Source organism: Pelobates fuscus, unplaced genomic scaffold (genome assembly GCF_036172605.1).
Source record: "Pelobates fuscus isolate aPelFus1 unplaced genomic scaffold, aPelFus1.pri scaffold_57, whole genome shotgun sequence".
NCBI classification, from domain to species: domain Eukaryota; kingdom Metazoa; phylum Chordata; class Amphibia; order Anura; family Pelobatidae; genus Pelobates; species Pelobates fuscus.
This window is the reverse complement of record NW_026961940.1, coordinates 64154-80279: the sequence shown is the minus strand read 5'-3', so window position 1 is coordinate 80279 and position 16126 is coordinate 64154. Positions and strand designations below refer to the sequence as shown.

Below are 16126 nucleotides of genomic sequence, written 5' to 3'. Positions count from 1 at the left end.
ACTTACGGCCATATCAGTCTGAAAATGCCTGATCTCGTCAGATCTCGGAAGCCATCCAGACTCGGGCCTGGTTAGTACTTGTATGGGAGACCAACTAGGAACCTCAGGTGCCGTAAGCTTTTGTTTATTTATTTTTTGCATTATGATGTCATAATCAGACCACTTTTTTCCCTATCCAGAAGCGTCTTGTCTTTTGTCGCAACCAGAGTTTGATATTCTACCAACATTAGCGAGATCGCATTCTCTTAATTTCACTTACGGCCATACCAGTCTGAAAATGCCTGATCTCGTCAGATCTCGGAAGCCATCCAGACTCGGGCCTGGTTAGTACTTGTATGGGAGACCAACTAGGAACCTCAGGTGCCGTAAGCTTTTGTTTATTTCTTTTTTGCATTATGATGTCATAATCAGACCACTTTTTTCCCTATCCAGAAGCATCTTGTCTTTTGTCGCAACCAGAGTTTGATATTCTACCAACATTAACGAGATCGCATTCTCTTAATTTTACTTACGTCCATACCAGTCTGAAAATGCCTGATCTCGTCAGATCTCGGAAGCCATCCAGACTCGGGCCTGGTTAGTACTTGTATGGGAGACCAACTAGGAACCTCAGGTGCCGTAAGCTTTTGTTTATTTCTTTTTTGCATTATGATGTCATAATCAGACCACTTTTTTCCCTATGGGAGACCAACTAGGAACCTCAGGTGCCGTAAGCTTTTGTTTATTTCTTTTTTGCATTATGATGTCATAATCAGACCACTTTTTTCCCTATCCAGAAGCGTCTTGTCTTTTGTCGTAACCAGAGTTTGATATTCTACCAACATTAGCGAGATCGCATTCTCTTAATTTCACTTACGGCCATACCAGTCTGAAAATGCCAGATCTCGGAAGCCATCCAGACTCGGGCCTGGTTAGTACTTGTATGGGAGACCAACTAGGAACCTCAGGTGCCGTAAGCTTTTGTTTATTTTTTTTTTGCATTCTGATGTCATAATCAGACCACTTTTTTCCCTATGGGAGACAAACTAGGAACCTCAGGTGCCGTAAGCTTTTGTTTATTTCTTTTTTGCATTATGATGTCATAATCAGACCACTTTTTTCCCTATCCAGAAGCGTCTTGTCTTTTGTCGTAACCAGAGTTTGATATTCTACCAACATTAGCGAGATCGCATTCTCTTAATTTCACTTATGGCCATACCAGTCTGAAAATGCCAGATCTCGGAAGCCATCCAGACTCGGGCCTGGTTAGTACTTGTATGGGAGACCAACTAGGAACCTCAGGTGCCGTAAGCTTTTGTTTATTTCTTTTTTGCATTCTGATGTCATAATCAGACCACTTTTTTCCCTATCCAGAAGCGTCTTGTCTTTTGTCGCAACCAGAGTTTGATATTCTACCAACATTAGCGAGATCGCATTCTCTTAATTTCCCTTATGGCCATACCAGTCTAAAAATGCCTGATCTCGTCAGATCTCGGAAGCCATCCAGACTCGGTCCTGGTTAGTACTTGTATGGGAGACCAACTAGGAACCTCAGGTGCCGTAAGCTTTTGTTTATTTCTTTTTTGCATTATGATGTCAAAATCAGACCACTTTTTTCCCTATCCAGAAGCGTCTTGTCTTTTGTCGCAACCAGAGTTTGATATTCTACCAACATTAGCGAGATCGCATTCTCTTAATTTCACTTACGGCCATACCAGTCTGAAAATGCCAGATCTCGGTAGCCATCCAGACTCTGGCCTGGTTAGTACTTGTATGGGAGACCAACTAGGAACCTCAGGTGCCGTAAGCTTTTGTTTATTTCTTTTTTGCACTATGATGTCATAATCAGACCACTTTTTTCCCTATCTAGAAGCGTCTTGTCTTTTGTCGCAACCAGAGTTTGATATTCTACCAACATTAGCGAGATCGCATTCTCTTAATTTCACTTACGGCTATACCAGTCTGAAAATGCCTGATCTCGTCAGATCTCGGAAGCCATCCAGACTCAGGCCTGGTTAGTACTTGTATGGGAGACCAACTAGGAACCTCAGGTGCCGTAAGCTTTTGTTTATTTCTTTTTTGCATTATGATGTCATAATCAGACCACTTTTTTCCCTATGGGAGACCAACTAGGAACCTCAGGTGCCGTAAGCTTTTGTTTATTTCTTTTTTGCATTATGATGTCATAATCAGACCACTTTTTTCCCTATCCAGAAGCGTCTTGTCTTTTGTCGCAACCAGAGTTTGATATTCTACCAACATTAGCGAGATCGTATTCTCTTAGTTTCACTTACGGCCATATCAGTCTGAAAATGCCTGATCTCGTCAGATCTTGGAAGCCATCCAGACTCGGGCCTGGTTAGTACTTGTATGGGAGACCAACTAGGAACCTCAGGTGCCGTAAGCTTTTGTTTATTTATTTTTTGCATTATGATGTCATAATCAGACCACTTTTTTCCCTATCCAGAAGCGTCTTGTCTTTTGTCGCAACCAGAGTTTGATATTCTACCAACATTAGCGAGATCGCATTCTCTTAATTTCACTTACGGCCATACCAGTCTGAAAATGCCTGATCTCGTCAGATCTCGGAAGCCATCCAGACTCGGGCCTGGTTAGTACTTGTATGGGAGACCAACTAGGAACCTCAGGTGCCGTAAGCTTTTGTTTATTTCTTTTTTGCATTATGATGTCATAATCAGACCACTTTTTTCCCTATCCAGAAGCATCTTGTCTTTTGTCGCAACCAGAGTTTGATATTCTACCAACATTAACGAGATCGCATTCTCTTAATTTTACTTACGTCCATACCAGTCTGAAAATGCCTGATCTCGTCAGATCTCGGAAGCCATCCAGACTCGGGCCTGGTTAGTACTTGTATGGGAGACCAACTAGGAACCTCAGGTGCCGTAAGCTTTTGTTTATTTCTTTTTTGCATTATGATGTCATAATCAGACCACTTTTTTCCCTATGGGAGACCAACTAGGAACCTCAGGTGCCGTAAGCTTTTGTTTATTTCTTTTTTGCATTATGATGTCATAATCAGACCACTTTTTTCCCTATCCAGAAGCGTCTTGTCTTTTGTCGTAACCAGAGTTTGATATTCTACCAACATTAGCGAGATCGCATTCTCTTAATTTCACTTACGGCCATACCAGTCTGAAAATGCCAGATCTCGGAAGCCATCCAGACTCGGGCCTGGTTAGTACTTGTATGGGAGACCAACTAGGAACCTCAGGTGCCGTAAGCTTTTGTTTATTTCTTTTTTGCATTCTGATGTCATAATCAGACCACTTTTTTCCCTATGGGAGACAAACTAGGAACCTCAGGTGCCGTAAGCTTTTGTTTATTTCTTTTTTGCATTATGATGTCATAATCAGACCACTTTTTTCCCTATCCAGAAGCGTCTTGTCTTTTGTCGCAACCAGAGTTTGATATTCTACCAACATTAGCGAGATCGCATTCTCTTAATTTCCCTTACGGCCATACCAGTCTGAAAATGCCTGATCTTCTCAGATCTCGGAAGCCATCCAGACTCGGTCCTGGTTAGTACTTGTATGGGAGACCAACTAGGAACCTCAGGTGCCGTAAGCTTTTGTTTATTTCTTTTTTGCATTATGATGTCATAATCAGACCACTTTTTTCCCTATCCAGAAGCGTCTTGTCTTTTGTCGCAACCAGAGTTTGATATTCTACCAACATTAGCGAGATCGCATTCTCTTAATTTCACTTACGGCCATACCAGTCTGAAAATGCCTGATCTCGTCAGATCTCGGAACCCATCCAGACTCGGGCCTGGTTAGTACTTGTATGGGAGACCAACTAGGAACCTCAGGTGCCGTAAGCTTTTGTTTATTTCTTTTTTGCATTATGATGTCATAATCAGACCACTTTTTTCCCTATCCAGAAGCGTCTTGTCTTTTGTCGCAACCAGAGTTTGATATTCTACCAACATTAGCGAGATCGCATTCTCTTAATTTCCCTTACGGCCATACCAGTCTGAAAATGCCTGATCTCATCAGATCTCGGAAGCCATCCAGACTCGGTCCTGGTTAGTACTTGTATGGGAGACCAACTAGGAACCTCAGGTGCCGTAAGCTTTTGTTTATTTCTTTTTTGCATTATGATGTCATAATTACACCACTTTTTTCCCTATCCAGAAGCGTCTTGTCTTTTGTCGCAACCAGAGTTTGATATTCTACCAACATTAGCGAGATCGCATTCTCTTAATTTCGCTTACGGCCATACCAGTCTGAAAATGCCTGATCTCGTCAGATCTCGGAAGCCATCCAGTCTCGGGCCTGGTTAGTACTTGTATGGGAGACCAACTAGGAACCTCAGGTGCCGTAAGCTTTTGTTTATTTCTTTTTTGCATTATGATGTCATAATCAGACCACTTTTTTCCCTATCCAGAAGCGTCTTGTCTTTTGTCGCAACCAGAGTTTGATATTCTACCAACATTAGCGAGATCGCATTCTCTTAATTTCACTTACGGCCATACCAGTCTGAAAATGCCTGATCTCGTCAGATCTCGGAAGCCATCCAGACTCGGGCCTGGTTAGTACTTGTATGGGAGACCAACTAGGAACCTCAGGTGCCGTAAGCTTTTGTTTATTTCTTTTTTGCATTATGATGTCATAATCAGACCACTTTTTTCCCTATCCAGAAGCATCTTGTCTTTTGTCGCAACCAGAGTTTGATATTCTACCAACATTAACGAGATCGCATTCTCTTAATTTTACTTACGTCCATACCAGTCTGAAAATGCCTGATCTCGTCAGATCTCGGAAGCCATCCAGACTCGGGCCTGGTTAGTACTTGTATGGGAGACCAACTAGGAACCTCAGGTGCCGTAAGCTTTTGTTTATTTCTTTTTTGCATTATGATGTCATAATCAGACCACTTTTTTCCCTATGGGAGACCAACTAGGAACCTCAGGTGCCGTAAGCTTTTGTTTATTTCTTTTTTGCATTATGATGTCATAATCAGACCACTTTTTTCCCTATCCAGAAGAGTCTTGTCTTTTGTCGTAACCAGAGTTTGATATTCTACCAACATTAGCGAGATCGCATTCTCTTAATTTCACTTACGGCCATACCAGTCTGAAAATGCCAGATCTCGGAAGCCATCCAGACTCGGGCCTGGTTAGTACTTGTATGGGAGACCAACTAGGAACCTCAGGTGCCGTAAGCTTTTGTTTATTTCTTTTTTGCATTCTGATGTCATAATCAGACCACTTTTTTCCCTATGGGAGACAAACTAGGAACCTCAGGTGCCGTAAGCTTTTGTTTATTTCTTTTTTGCATTATGATGTCATAATCAGACCACTTTTTTCCCTATCCAGAAGCGTCTTGTCTTTTGTCGCAACCAGAGTTTGATATTCTACCAACATTAGCGAGATCGCATTCTCTTAATTTCCCTTACGGCCATACCAGTCTGAAAATGCCTGATCTTGTCAGATCTCGGAAGCCATCCAGACTCGGTCCTGGTTAGTACTTGTATGGGAGACCAACTAGGAACCTCAGGTGCCGTAAGCTTTTGTTTATTTCTTTTTTGCATTATGATGTCATAATCAGACCACTTTTTTCCCTATCCAGAAGCGTCTTGTCTTTTGTCGCAACCAGAGTTTGATATTCTACCAACATTAGCGAGATCGCATTCTCTTAATTTCACTTACGGCCATACCAGTCTGAAAATGCCTGATCTCATCAGATCTCGGAACCCATCCAGACTCGGGCCTGGTTAGTACTTGTATGGGAGACCAACTAGGAACCTCAGGTGCCGTAAGCTTTTGTTTATTTCTTTTTTGCATTATGATGTCATAATCAGACCACTTTTTTCCCTATCCAGAAGCATCTTGTCTTTTGTCGCAACCAGAGTTTGATATTCTACCAACATTAACGAGATCGCATTCTCTTAATTTCACTTACGTCCATACCAGTCTGAAAATGCCTGATCTCGTCAGATCTCGGAAGCCATCCAGGCTCGGGCCTGGTTAGTACTTGTATGGGAGACCAACTAGGAACCTCAGGTGCCGTAAGCTTTTGTTTATTTCTTTTTTGCATTATGATGTCATAATCAGACCACTTTTTTCCCTATGGGAGACCAACTAGGAACCTCAGGTGCCGTAAGCTTTTGTTTATTTCTTTTTTGCATTATGATGTCATAATCAGACCACTTTTTTCCCTATCCAGAAGCGTCTTGTCTTTTGTCGTAACCAGAGTTTGATATTCTACCAACATTAGCGAGATCGCATTCTCTTAATTTCACTTACGGCCATACCAGTCTGAAAATGCCAGATCTCGGAAGCCATCCAGACTCGGGCCTGGTTAGTACTTGTATGGGAGACCAACTAGGAACCTAAGGTGCCGTAAGCTTTTGTTTATTTCTTTTTTGCATTCTGATGTCATAATCAGACCACTTTTTTCCCTATGGGAGACCAACTAGGAACCTCAGGTGCCGTAAGCTTTTGTTTATTTCTTTTTTGCATTATGATGTCATAATCAGACCACTTTTTTCCCTATCCAGAAGCGTCTTGTCTTTTGTCGCAACCAGAGTTTGATATTCTACCAACATTAGCGAGATCGCATTCTCTTAATTTCCTTTACGGCCATACCAGTCTGAAAATGCCTGATCTCGTCAGATCTCGGAAACCATCCAGACTCAGTCCTGGTTAGTACTTGTATGGGAGACCAACTAGGAACCTCAGGTGCCGTAAGCTTTTGTTTATTTCTTTTTTGCATTATGATGTCATAATCAGACCACTTTTTTCCCTATCCAGAAGCGTCTTGTCTTTTGTCGCAACCAGAGTTTGATATTCTACCAACATTAGCGAGATCGCATTCTCTTAATTTAACTTACGGCCATACCAGTCTGAAAATGCCTGATATCGTCAGATCTCGGTAGCCATCCAGACTCTGGCCTGGTTAGTACTTGTATGGGAGACCAACTAGGAACCTCAGGTGCCGTAAGCTTTTGTTTATTTCTTTTTTGCACTATGATGTCATAATCAGACCACTTTTTTCCCTATCCAGAAGCGTCTTGTCTTTTGTCGCAACCAGAGTTTGATATTCTACCAACATTAGCGAGATCGCATTCTCTTAATTTCACTTACGGCCATACCAGTCTGAAAATGCCTGATCTTGTCAGATCTCGGAAGCCATCCAGACTCGGGCCTGGTTAGTACTTGTATGGGAGACCAACTAGGAACCTCAGGTGCCGTAAGCTTTTGTTTATTTCTTTTTTGCATTATGATGTCATAATCAGACCACTTTTTTCCCTATCCAGAAGAGTCTTGTCTTTTGTCGCAACCAGAGTTTGATATTCTACCAACATTAGCGAGATCGCATTCTCTTAATTTCACTTACGGCCATACCAGTCTGAAAATGCCTGATCTCGTCAGATCTCGGTAGCCATCCAGACTCTGGCCTGGTTAGTACTTGTATGGGAGACCAACTAGGAACCTCAGGTGCCGTAAGCTTTTGTTTATTTCTTTTTTGCACTATGATGTCATAATCAGACCACTTTTTTCCCTATCCAGAAGCGTCTTGTCTTTTGTCGCAACCAGAGTTCGATATTCTACCAACATTAGCGAGATCGCATTCTCTTAATTTCACTTACGGCCATACCAGTCTGAAAATGCCTGATCTCGTCAGATCTCGGAAGCTATCCAGACTCAGGCCTGGTTAGTACTTGTATGGGAGACCAACTAGGAACCTCAGGTGCCGTAAGCTTTTGTTTATTTCTTTTTTGCATTATGATGTCATAATCAGACCACTTTTTTCCCTATCCAGAAGCGTCTTGTCTTTTGTCGCAACCAGAGTTTGATATTCTACCAACATTAGCGAGATCACATTCTCTTAATTTCACTTACGGCCATACCAGTCTGAAAATGCCTGATCTCGTCAGATCTCGGAAGCCATCCAGACTCGGGCCTGGTTAGTACTTGTATGGGAGACCAACTAGGAACCTCAGGTGCCGTAAGCTTTTGTTTATTTCTTTTTTGCATTATGATGTCATAATCAGACCACTTTTTTCCCTATCCAGAAGCGTCTTGTCTTTTGTCGCAACCAGAGTTTGATATTCTACCAACATTAGCGAGATCGCATTCTCTTAATTTCACTTACGTCCATACCAGTCTGAAAATGCCTGATCTCGTCAGATCTCAGAAGCCATCCAGACTCGGGCCTGGTTAGTACTTGTATGGGAGACCAACTAGGAACCTCAGGTGCCGTAAGCTTTTGTTTATTTCTTTTTTGCATTATGATGTCATAATCAGACCACTTTTTTCCCTATGGGAGACCAACTAGGAACCTCAGGTGCCGTAAGCTTTTGTTTATTTCTTTTTTGCATTATGATGTCATAATCAGACCACTTTTTTCCCTATCCAGAAGCGTCTTGTCTTTTGTCGTAACCAGAGTTTGATATTCTACCAACATTAGCGAGATCGCATTCTCTTAATTTCACTTATGGCCATACCAGTCTGAAAATGCCAGATCTCGGAAGCCATCCAGACTCGGGCCTGGTTAGTACTTGTATGGGAGACCAACTAGGAACCTCAGGTGCCGTAAGCTTTTGTTTATTTCTTTTTTGCATTCTGATGTCATAATCAGACCACTTTTTTCCCTATCCAGAAGCGTCTTGTCTTTTGTCGCAACCAGAGTTTGATATTCTACCAACATTAGCGAGATCGCATTCTCTTAATTTCCCTTATGGCCATACCAGTCTAAAAATGCCTGATCTTGTCAGATCTCGGAAGCCATCCAGACTCGGTCCTGGTTAGTACTTGTATGGGAGACCAACTAGGAACCTCAGGTGCCGTAAGCTTTTGTTTATTTCTTTTTTGCATTATGATGTCATAATCAGACCACTTTTTTCCCTATCCAGAAGCGTCTTGTCTTTTGTCGTAACCAGAGTTTGATATTCTACCAACATTAGCGAGATCGCATTCTCTTAATTTCACTTATGGCCATACCAGTCTGAAAATGCCAGATCTCGGAAGCCATCCAGACTCGGGCCTGGTTAGTACTTGTATGGGAGACCAACTAGGAACCTCAGGTGCCGTAAGCTTTTGTTTATTTCTTTTTTGCATTCTGATGTCATAATCAGACCACTTTTTTCCCTATCCAGAAGCGTCTTGTCTTTTGTCGCAACCAGAGTTTGATATTCTACCAACATTAGCGAGATCGCATTCCCTTAATTTCCCTTATGGCCATAGCAGTCTAAAAATGCCTGATCTCGTCAGATCTCGGAAGCCATCCAGACTCGGTCCTGGTTAGTACTTGTATGGGAGACCAACTAGGAACCTCAGGTGCCGTAAGCTTTTGTTTATTTCTTTTTTGCATTATGATGTCAAAATCAGACCACTTTTTTCCCTATCCAGAAGCGTCTTGTCTTTTGTCGCAACCAGAGTTTGATATTCTACCAACATTAGCGAGATCGCATTCTCTTAATTTCACTTACGGCCATACCAGTCTGAAAATGCCAGATCTCGGAAGCCATCCAGACTCTGGCCTGGTTAGTACTTGTATGGGAGACCAACTAGGAACCTCAGGTGCCGTAAGCTTTTGTTTATTTCTTTTTTGCACTATGATGTCATAATCAGACCACTTTTTTCCCTATCTAGAAGCGTCTTGTCTTTTGTCGCAACCAGAGTTTGATATTCTACCAACATTAGCGAGATCGCATTCTCTTAATTTCACTTACGGCTATACCAGTCTGAAAATGCCAGATCTCGGAAGCCATCCAGACTCAGGCCTGGTTAGTACTTGTATGGGAGACCAACTAGGAACCTCAGGTGCCGTAAGCTTTTGTTTATTTCTTTTTTGCATTATGATGTCATAATCAGACCACTTTTTTCCCTATGGGAGACCAACTAGGAACCTCAGGTGCCGTAAGCTTTTGTTTATTTCTTTTTTGCATTATGATGTCATAATCAGACCACTTTTTTCCCTATCCAGAAGCGTCTTGTCTTTTGTCGCAACCAGAGTTTGATATTCTACCAACATTAGCGAGATCGTATTCTCTTAGTTTCACTTACGGCCATATCAGTCTGAAAATGCCTGATCTCGTCAGATCTCGGAAGCCATCCAGACTCGGGCCTGGTTAGTACTTGTATGGGAGACCAACTAGGAACCTCAGGTGCCGTAAGCTTTTGTTTATTTATTTTTTGCATTATGATGTCATAATCAGACCACTTTTTTCCCTATCCAGAAGCGTCTTGTCTTTTGTCGCAACCAGAGTTTTATATTCTACCAACATTAGCGAGATCGCATTCTCTTCGTTTCACTTACGGCAATACCAGTCTGAAAATGCCTGATCTCATCAGATCTCGGAAGCCATCCAGACTCGGGCCTGGTTAGTACTTGTATGGGAGACCAACTAGGAACCTCAGGTGCCGTAAGCTTTTGTTTATTTCTTTTTTGCATTATGATGTCATAATCAGACCACTTTTTTCCCTATCCAGAAGCGTCTTGTCTTTTGTCGCAACCAGAGTTTGATATTCTACCAACATTAGCGAGATCGCATTCTCTTAATTTTACTTACGGCCATACCAGTCTGAAAATGCCTGATCTCGTCAGATCTCGGAAGCAATCCAGACTCGGGCCTGGTTAGTACTTGTATGGGAGACCAACTAAGAACCTCAGGTGCCGTAAGCTTTTGTTTATTTCTTTTTTGCATTATGATGTCATAATCAGACCACTTTTTTCCCTATCCAGAAGCGTCTTGTCTTTTGTCGCAACCAGAGTTTGATATTCTACCAACATTAGCGAGATCACATTCACTTAATTTCACTTACGGCCATACCAGTCTGAAAATGCCTGATCTCGTCAGATCTCGGAAGCCATCCAGACTCGGGCCTGGTTAGTACTTGTATGGGAGACCAACTAGGAACCTCAGGTGCCGTAACCTTTTGTTTATTTCTTTTTTGCGTTATGATGTCATAATCAGACCACTTTTTTCCCTATCCAGAAGCGTCTTGTCTTTTGTCGCAAGCAGAGTTTGATATTCGACCAACATTAGTGAGATCGCATTCTCTTAATTTCCCTTACGGACATACCAGTCTGAAAACGCCTGATCTCGTCAGATCTCGGAAGCCATCCAGACTCGGGCCTGGTTAGTACTTGTATGGGAGACCAACTAGGAACCTCAGGTGCCGTAAGCTTTTGTTTATTTATTTTTTGCATTATGATGTCATAATCAGACCACTTTTTTCCCTATCCAGAAGCGTCTTGTCTTTTGTCGCAACCAGAGTTTTATATTCTACCAACATTAGCGAGATCGCATTCTCTTCGTTTCACTTATGGCCATACCAGTCTGAAAATGCCTGATCTCGTCAGATCTCGGAAGCAATCCAGACTCGGGCCTGGTTAGTACTTGTATGGGAGACCAACTAGGAACCTCAGGTGCCGTAAGCTTTTGTTTATTTCTTTTTTGCATTATGATGTCATAATCAGACCACTTTTTTCCCTATCCAGAAGCGTCTTGTCTTTTGTCGCAACCAGAGTTTGATATTCTACCAACATTAGCGAGATCACATTCTCTTAATTTCACTTACGGCCATACCAGTCTGAAAATGCCTGATCTCGTCAGATCTCGGAAGCCATCCAGACTCGGGCCTGGTTAGTACTTGTATGGGAGACCAACTAGGAACCTCAGGTGCCGTAAGCTTTTGTTTATTTCTTTTTTGCATTATGATGTCATAATCAGACCACTTTTTTCCCTATCCAGAAGCGTCTTGTCTTTTGTCGCAACCAGAGTTTGATATTCTACCAACATTAGCGAGATCGCATTCTCTTAATTTCACTTACGGCCATACCAGTCTGAAAATGCCTGATCTTGTCAGATCTCGGAAGCCATCCAGACTCGGGCCTGGTTAGTACTTGTATGGGAGACCAACTAGGAACCTCAGGTGCCGTAAGCTTTTGTTTATTTCTTTTTTGCATTATGATGTCATAATCAGACCACTTTTTTCCCTATCCAGAAGCATCTTGTCTTTTGTCGCAACCAGAGTTTGATATTCTACCAACATTAACGAGATCGCATTCTCTTAATTTCACTTACGTCCATACCAGTCTGAAAATGCCTGATCTCGTCAGATCTCAGAAGCCATCCAGACTCGGGCCTGGTTAGTACTTGTATGGGAGACCAACTAGGAACCTCAGGTGCCGTAAGCTTTTGTTTATTTCTTTTTTGCATTATGATGTCATAATCAGACCACTTTTTTCCCTATGGGAGACCAACTAGGAACCTCAGGTGCCGTAAGCTTTTGTTTATTTCTTTTTTGCATTATGATGTCATAATCAGACCACTTTTTTCCCTATCCAGAAGCGTCTTGTCTTTTGTCGTAACCAGAGTTTGATATTCTACCAACATTAGCGAGATCACATTCTCTTAATTTCACTTACGGCCATACCAGTCTGAAAATGCCAGATCTCGGAAGCCATCCAGACTCGGGCCTGGTTAGTACTTGTATGGGAGACCAACTAGGAACCTCAGGTGCCGTAAGCTTTTGTTTATTTCTTTTTTGCATTCTGATGTCATAATCAGACCACTTTTTTCCCTATGGGAGACCAACTAGGAACCTCAGGTGCCGTAAGCTTTTGTTTATTTCTTTTTTGCATTATGATGTCATAATCAGACCACTTTTTTCCCTATCCAGAAGCGTCTTGTCTTTTGTCGCAACCAGAGTTTGATATTCTACCAACATTAGCGAGATCGCATTCTCTTAATTTCCCTTATGGCCATACCAGTCTGAAAATGCCTGATCTCGTCAGATCTCGGAAGCCATCCAGACTCGGTCCTGGTTAGTACTTGTATGGGAGACCAACTAGGAACCTCAGGTGCCGTAAGCTTTTGTTTATTTCTTTTTTGCATTATGATGTCATAATCAGACCACTTTTTTCCCTATCCAGAAGCGTCTTGTCTTTTGTCGCAACCAGAGTTTGATATTCTACCAACATTAGCGAGATCGCATTCTCTTAATTTCACTTACAGCCATACCAGTCTGAAAATGCCTGATCTCGTCAGATCTCGGTAGCCATCCAGACTCTGGCCTGGTTAGTACTTGTATGGGAGACCAACTAGGAACCTCAGGTGCCGTAAGCTTTTGTTTCTTTCTTTTTTGCATTATGATGTCATAATCAGACCACTTTTTTCCCTATGGGAGACCAACTAGGAACCTCAGGTGCCGTAAGCTTTTGTTTATTTCTTTTTTGCATTATGATGTCATAATCAGACCACTTTTTTCCCTATCCAGAAGCGTCTTGTCTTTTGTCGCAACCAGAGTTTGATATTCTACCAACATTAGCGAGATCGTATTCTCTTAGTTTCACTTACGGCCATACCAGTCTGAAAATGCCTGATCTCGTCAGATCTCGGAAGCAATCCAGACTCGGGCCTGGTTAGTACTTGTATGGGAGACCAACTAGGAACCTCAGGTGCCGTAAGCTTTTGTTTATTTCTTTTTTGCATTATGATGTCATAATCAGACCACTTTTTTCCCTATCCAGAAGCGTCTTGTCTTTTGTCGCAACCAGAGTTTGATATTCTACCAACATTAGCGAGATCACATTCTCTTAATTTCACTTACGGCCATACCAGTCTGAAAATGCCTGATCTCGTCAGATCTCGGAAGCCATCCAGACTCGGGCCTGGTTAGTACTTGTATGGGAGACCAACTAGGAACCTCAGGTGCCGTAACCTTTTGTTTATTTCTTTTTTGCATTATGATGTCATAATCAGACCACTTTTTTCCCTATCCAGAAGCGTCTTGTCTTTTGTCGCAACCAGAGTTTGATATTCGACCAACATTAGCGAGATCGCATTCTCTTAATTTCACTTACGGCCATACCAGTCTGAAAACGCCTGATCTCGTCAGATCTCGGAAGCCATCCAGACTCGGGCCTGGATAGTACTTGTATGGGAGACCAACTAGGAACCTCAGGTGCCGTAAGCTTTTGTTTATTTATTTTTTGCATTATGATGTCATAATCAGACCACTTTTTTCCCTATCCAGAAGCGTCTTGTCTTTTGTCGCAACCAGAGTTTTATATTCTACCAACATTAGCGAGATCGCATTCTCTTCGTTTCACTTACGGCCATACCAGTCTGAAAATGCCTGATCTCATCAGATCTCGGAAGCCATCCAGACTCGGGCCTGGTTAGTACTTGTATGGGAGACCAACTAGGAACCTCAGGTGCCGTAAGCTTTTGTTTATTTCTTTTTTGCATTATGATGTCATAATCAGACCACTTTTTTCCCTATCCAGAAGCGTCTCTTCTTTTGTCGCAACCAGAGTTTGATATTCTACCAACATTAGCGAGATCGCATTCTCTTAATTTTACTTACGGCCATACCAGTCTGAAAATGCCTGATCTCGTCAGATCTCGGAAGCCATCCAGACTCGGGCCTGGTTAGTACTTGTATGGGAGACCAACTAGGAACCTCAGGTGCCGTAAGCTTTTGTTTATTTCTTTTTTGCATTATGATGTCATAATCAGACCACTTTTTTCCCTATCCAGAAGCGTCTTTTCTTTTGTCGCAACCAGAGTTTGATATTCTACCAACATTAGCGAGATCGCATTCTCTTAATTTCACTTACGGCCATACCAGTCTGAAAATGCCTGGTCTCGTCAGATCTCGGAAGCCATCCAGACTCGAGCCTGGTTAGTACTTGTATGGGAGACCAACTAGGAACCTCAGGTGCCGTAAGCTTTTGTTTATTTCTTTTTTGCATTATGATGTCATAATCAGACCACTTTTTTCCCTATCCAGAAGCATCTTGTCTTTTGTCGCAACCAGAGTTTGATATTCTACCAACATTAACGAGATCGCATTCTCTTAATTTCACTTACGTCCATACCAGTCTGAAAATGCCTGATCTCGTCAGATCTCAGAAGCCATCCAGACTCGGGCCTGGTTAGTACTTGTATGTGAGACCAACTAGGAACTTCAGGTGCCGTAAGCTTTTGTTTATTTCTTTTTTGCATTATGATGTCATAATCAGACCACTTTTTTCCCTATGGGAGACCAACTAGGAACCTCAGGTGCCGTAAGCTTTTGTTTATTTCTTTTTTGCATTATGATGTCATAATCAGACCACTTTTTTCCCTATCCAGAAGCGTCTTGTCTTTTGTCGTAACCAGAGTTTGATATTCTACCAACATTAGCGAGATCGCATTCTCTTAATTTCACTTACGGCCATACCAGTCTGAAAATGCCAGATCTCGGAAGCCATCCAGACTCGGGCCTGGTTAGTACTTGTATGGGAGACCAACTAGGAACCTCAGGTGCCGTAAGCTTTTGTTTATTTCTTTTTTGCATTATGATGTCATAATCAGACCACTTTTTTCCCTATCCAGAAGCGTCTTGTCTTTTGTCGCAACCAGAGTTTGATATTCTACCAACATTAGCGAGATCGCATTCTCTTAGTTTCACTTACGGCCATACCAGTCTGAAAATGCCTGATCTCATCAGATCTCGGAAGCCATCCAGACTCGGGCCTGGTTAGTACTTGTATGGGAGACCAACTAGGAACCTCAGGTGCCGTAAGCTTTTGTTTATTTCTTTTTTGCATTATGATGTCATAATCAGACCACTTTTTTCCCTATCCAGAAGCGTCTTGTCTTTTGTCGCAACCAGAGTTTGATATTCTACCAACATTAGCGAGATCGCATTCTCTTAATTTCATTTACGGCCATACCAGTCTGAAAATGCCTGATCTCGTCAGATCTCGGAAGCCATCCAGACTCGGGTCTGGTTAGTACTTGTATGGGAGACCAACTAGGAACCTCAGGTGCCATAAGCTTTTGTTTATTTCTTTTTTGCATTATGATGTCATAATCAAACCACTTTTTTCCCTATCCAGAAGCGTCTTGTCTTTTGTCGCAACAAGAGTTTGATATTCTACCAACATTAGCGAGATCGCATTCTCTTAACTTCACTTACGGCCATGCCAGTCTGAAAATGCCTGATCTCGTCAGATCTCGGAAACCATCCAGACTCGGGCCTGGTTAGTACTTGTATGGGAGACCAACTAGGAACCTCAGGTGCCGTGAGCTTTTGTTTATTTCTTTTTTGCATTATGATGTCATAATCAGACCACTTTTTTCCCTATCCAGAAGCGTCTTGTCTTTTGTCGCAACCAGA

At 42.1% G+C, this 16126-nt stretch overlaps 47 pseudogenes; all 47 read left to right on the top strand.

The window, feature by feature from the left end:
- Nucleotides 1-119, top strand: LOC134585001 (5S ribosomal RNA; annotated as a pseudogene).
- A 134-nt stretch (nucleotides 120-253) lies between these two features.
- Nucleotides 254-372, top strand: LOC134584898 (5S ribosomal RNA; annotated as a pseudogene).
- A 134-nt stretch (nucleotides 373-506) lies between these two features.
- LOC134585088 (5S ribosomal RNA) lies at nucleotides 507-625 on the top strand (annotated as a pseudogene).
- Nucleotides 626-1427: 802 nt separating this feature from the next.
- On the top strand, nucleotides 1428-1546 carry LOC134585220 (5S ribosomal RNA; annotated as a pseudogene).
- A 377-nt stretch (nucleotides 1547-1923) lies between these two features.
- On the top strand, nucleotides 1924-2042 carry LOC134585147 (5S ribosomal RNA; annotated as a pseudogene).
- A 225-nt stretch (nucleotides 2043-2267) lies between these two features.
- LOC134585153 (5S ribosomal RNA) lies at nucleotides 2268-2386 on the top strand (annotated as a pseudogene).
- Nucleotides 2387-2520: 134 nt separating this feature from the next.
- On the top strand, nucleotides 2521-2639 carry LOC134584896 (5S ribosomal RNA; annotated as a pseudogene).
- Nucleotides 2640-2773: 134 nt separating this feature from the next.
- On the top strand, nucleotides 2774-2892 carry LOC134585087 (5S ribosomal RNA; annotated as a pseudogene).
- A 559-nt stretch (nucleotides 2893-3451) lies between these two features.
- Nucleotides 3452-3570, top strand: LOC134585232 (5S ribosomal RNA; annotated as a pseudogene).
- Nucleotides 3571-3704: 134 nt separating this feature from the next.
- LOC134585037 (5S ribosomal RNA) lies at nucleotides 3705-3823 on the top strand (annotated as a pseudogene).
- A 134-nt stretch (nucleotides 3824-3957) lies between these two features.
- LOC134585051 (5S ribosomal RNA) lies at nucleotides 3958-4076 on the top strand (annotated as a pseudogene).
- A 134-nt stretch (nucleotides 4077-4210) lies between these two features.
- Nucleotides 4211-4329, top strand: LOC134585143 (5S ribosomal RNA; annotated as a pseudogene).
- A 134-nt stretch (nucleotides 4330-4463) lies between these two features.
- On the top strand, nucleotides 4464-4582 carry LOC134584895 (5S ribosomal RNA; annotated as a pseudogene).
- Nucleotides 4583-4716: 134 nt separating this feature from the next.
- LOC134585086 (5S ribosomal RNA) lies at nucleotides 4717-4835 on the top strand (annotated as a pseudogene).
- Nucleotides 4836-5394: 559 nt separating this feature from the next.
- On the top strand, nucleotides 5395-5513 carry LOC134585202 (5S ribosomal RNA; annotated as a pseudogene).
- A 134-nt stretch (nucleotides 5514-5647) lies between these two features.
- LOC134584976 (5S ribosomal RNA) lies at nucleotides 5648-5766 on the top strand (annotated as a pseudogene).
- Nucleotides 5767-5900: 134 nt separating this feature from the next.
- On the top strand, nucleotides 5901-6019 carry LOC134585127 (5S ribosomal RNA; annotated as a pseudogene).
- Nucleotides 6020-6578: 559 nt separating this feature from the next.
- On the top strand, nucleotides 6579-6697 carry LOC134585226 (5S ribosomal RNA; annotated as a pseudogene).
- A 134-nt stretch (nucleotides 6698-6831) lies between these two features.
- On the top strand, nucleotides 6832-6950 carry LOC134585253 (5S ribosomal RNA; annotated as a pseudogene).
- A 134-nt stretch (nucleotides 6951-7084) lies between these two features.
- On the top strand, nucleotides 7085-7203 carry LOC134585067 (5S ribosomal RNA; annotated as a pseudogene).
- A 134-nt stretch (nucleotides 7204-7337) lies between these two features.
- Nucleotides 7338-7456, top strand: LOC134585180 (5S ribosomal RNA; annotated as a pseudogene).
- Nucleotides 7457-7590: 134 nt separating this feature from the next.
- LOC134584975 (5S ribosomal RNA) lies at nucleotides 7591-7709 on the top strand (annotated as a pseudogene).
- Nucleotides 7710-7843: 134 nt separating this feature from the next.
- LOC134584894 (5S ribosomal RNA) lies at nucleotides 7844-7962 on the top strand (annotated as a pseudogene).
- A 134-nt stretch (nucleotides 7963-8096) lies between these two features.
- On the top strand, nucleotides 8097-8215 carry LOC134584982 (5S ribosomal RNA; annotated as a pseudogene).
- Nucleotides 8216-8683: 468 nt separating this feature from the next.
- On the top strand, nucleotides 8684-8802 carry LOC134585255 (5S ribosomal RNA; annotated as a pseudogene).
- A 377-nt stretch (nucleotides 8803-9179) lies between these two features.
- LOC134585264 (5S ribosomal RNA) lies at nucleotides 9180-9298 on the top strand (annotated as a pseudogene).
- A 711-nt stretch (nucleotides 9299-10009) lies between these two features.
- Nucleotides 10010-10128, top strand: LOC134585000 (5S ribosomal RNA; annotated as a pseudogene).
- Nucleotides 10129-10262: 134 nt separating this feature from the next.
- Nucleotides 10263-10381, top strand: LOC134584946 (5S ribosomal RNA; annotated as a pseudogene).
- Nucleotides 10382-10515: 134 nt separating this feature from the next.
- Nucleotides 10516-10634, top strand: LOC134584942 (5S ribosomal RNA; annotated as a pseudogene).
- A 134-nt stretch (nucleotides 10635-10768) lies between these two features.
- On the top strand, nucleotides 10769-10887 carry LOC134585084 (5S ribosomal RNA; annotated as a pseudogene).
- A 134-nt stretch (nucleotides 10888-11021) lies between these two features.
- LOC134585046 (5S ribosomal RNA) lies at nucleotides 11022-11140 on the top strand (annotated as a pseudogene).
- A 134-nt stretch (nucleotides 11141-11274) lies between these two features.
- On the top strand, nucleotides 11275-11393 carry LOC134584965 (5S ribosomal RNA; annotated as a pseudogene).
- Nucleotides 11394-11527: 134 nt separating this feature from the next.
- On the top strand, nucleotides 11528-11646 carry LOC134584893 (5S ribosomal RNA; annotated as a pseudogene).
- Nucleotides 11647-11780: 134 nt separating this feature from the next.
- LOC134585066 (5S ribosomal RNA) lies at nucleotides 11781-11899 on the top strand (annotated as a pseudogene).
- Nucleotides 11900-12033: 134 nt separating this feature from the next.
- Nucleotides 12034-12152, top strand: LOC134584981 (5S ribosomal RNA; annotated as a pseudogene).
- Nucleotides 12153-12711: 559 nt separating this feature from the next.
- Nucleotides 12712-12830, top strand: LOC134585162 (5S ribosomal RNA; annotated as a pseudogene).
- Nucleotides 12831-12964: 134 nt separating this feature from the next.
- LOC134585237 (5S ribosomal RNA) lies at nucleotides 12965-13083 on the top strand (annotated as a pseudogene).
- Nucleotides 13084-13308: 225 nt separating this feature from the next.
- LOC134584931 (5S ribosomal RNA) lies at nucleotides 13309-13427 on the top strand (annotated as a pseudogene).
- A 134-nt stretch (nucleotides 13428-13561) lies between these two features.
- Nucleotides 13562-13680, top strand: LOC134585082 (5S ribosomal RNA; annotated as a pseudogene).
- A 134-nt stretch (nucleotides 13681-13814) lies between these two features.
- On the top strand, nucleotides 13815-13933 carry LOC134584936 (5S ribosomal RNA; annotated as a pseudogene).
- Nucleotides 13934-14067: 134 nt separating this feature from the next.
- Nucleotides 14068-14186, top strand: LOC134585047 (5S ribosomal RNA; annotated as a pseudogene).
- Nucleotides 14187-14320: 134 nt separating this feature from the next.
- On the top strand, nucleotides 14321-14439 carry LOC134584892 (5S ribosomal RNA; annotated as a pseudogene).
- Nucleotides 14440-14573: 134 nt separating this feature from the next.
- LOC134585181 (5S ribosomal RNA) lies at nucleotides 14574-14692 on the top strand (annotated as a pseudogene).
- A 134-nt stretch (nucleotides 14693-14826) lies between these two features.
- LOC134585190 (5S ribosomal RNA) lies at nucleotides 14827-14945 on the top strand (annotated as a pseudogene).
- A 468-nt stretch (nucleotides 14946-15413) lies between these two features.
- On the top strand, nucleotides 15414-15532 carry LOC134585035 (5S ribosomal RNA; annotated as a pseudogene).
- A 134-nt stretch (nucleotides 15533-15666) lies between these two features.
- On the top strand, nucleotides 15667-15785 carry LOC134585198 (5S ribosomal RNA; annotated as a pseudogene).
- A 134-nt stretch (nucleotides 15786-15919) lies between these two features.
- Nucleotides 15920-16038, top strand: LOC134585072 (5S ribosomal RNA; annotated as a pseudogene).
- The last annotated feature ends 88 nt before the right edge of the window (nucleotides 16039-16126 follow it).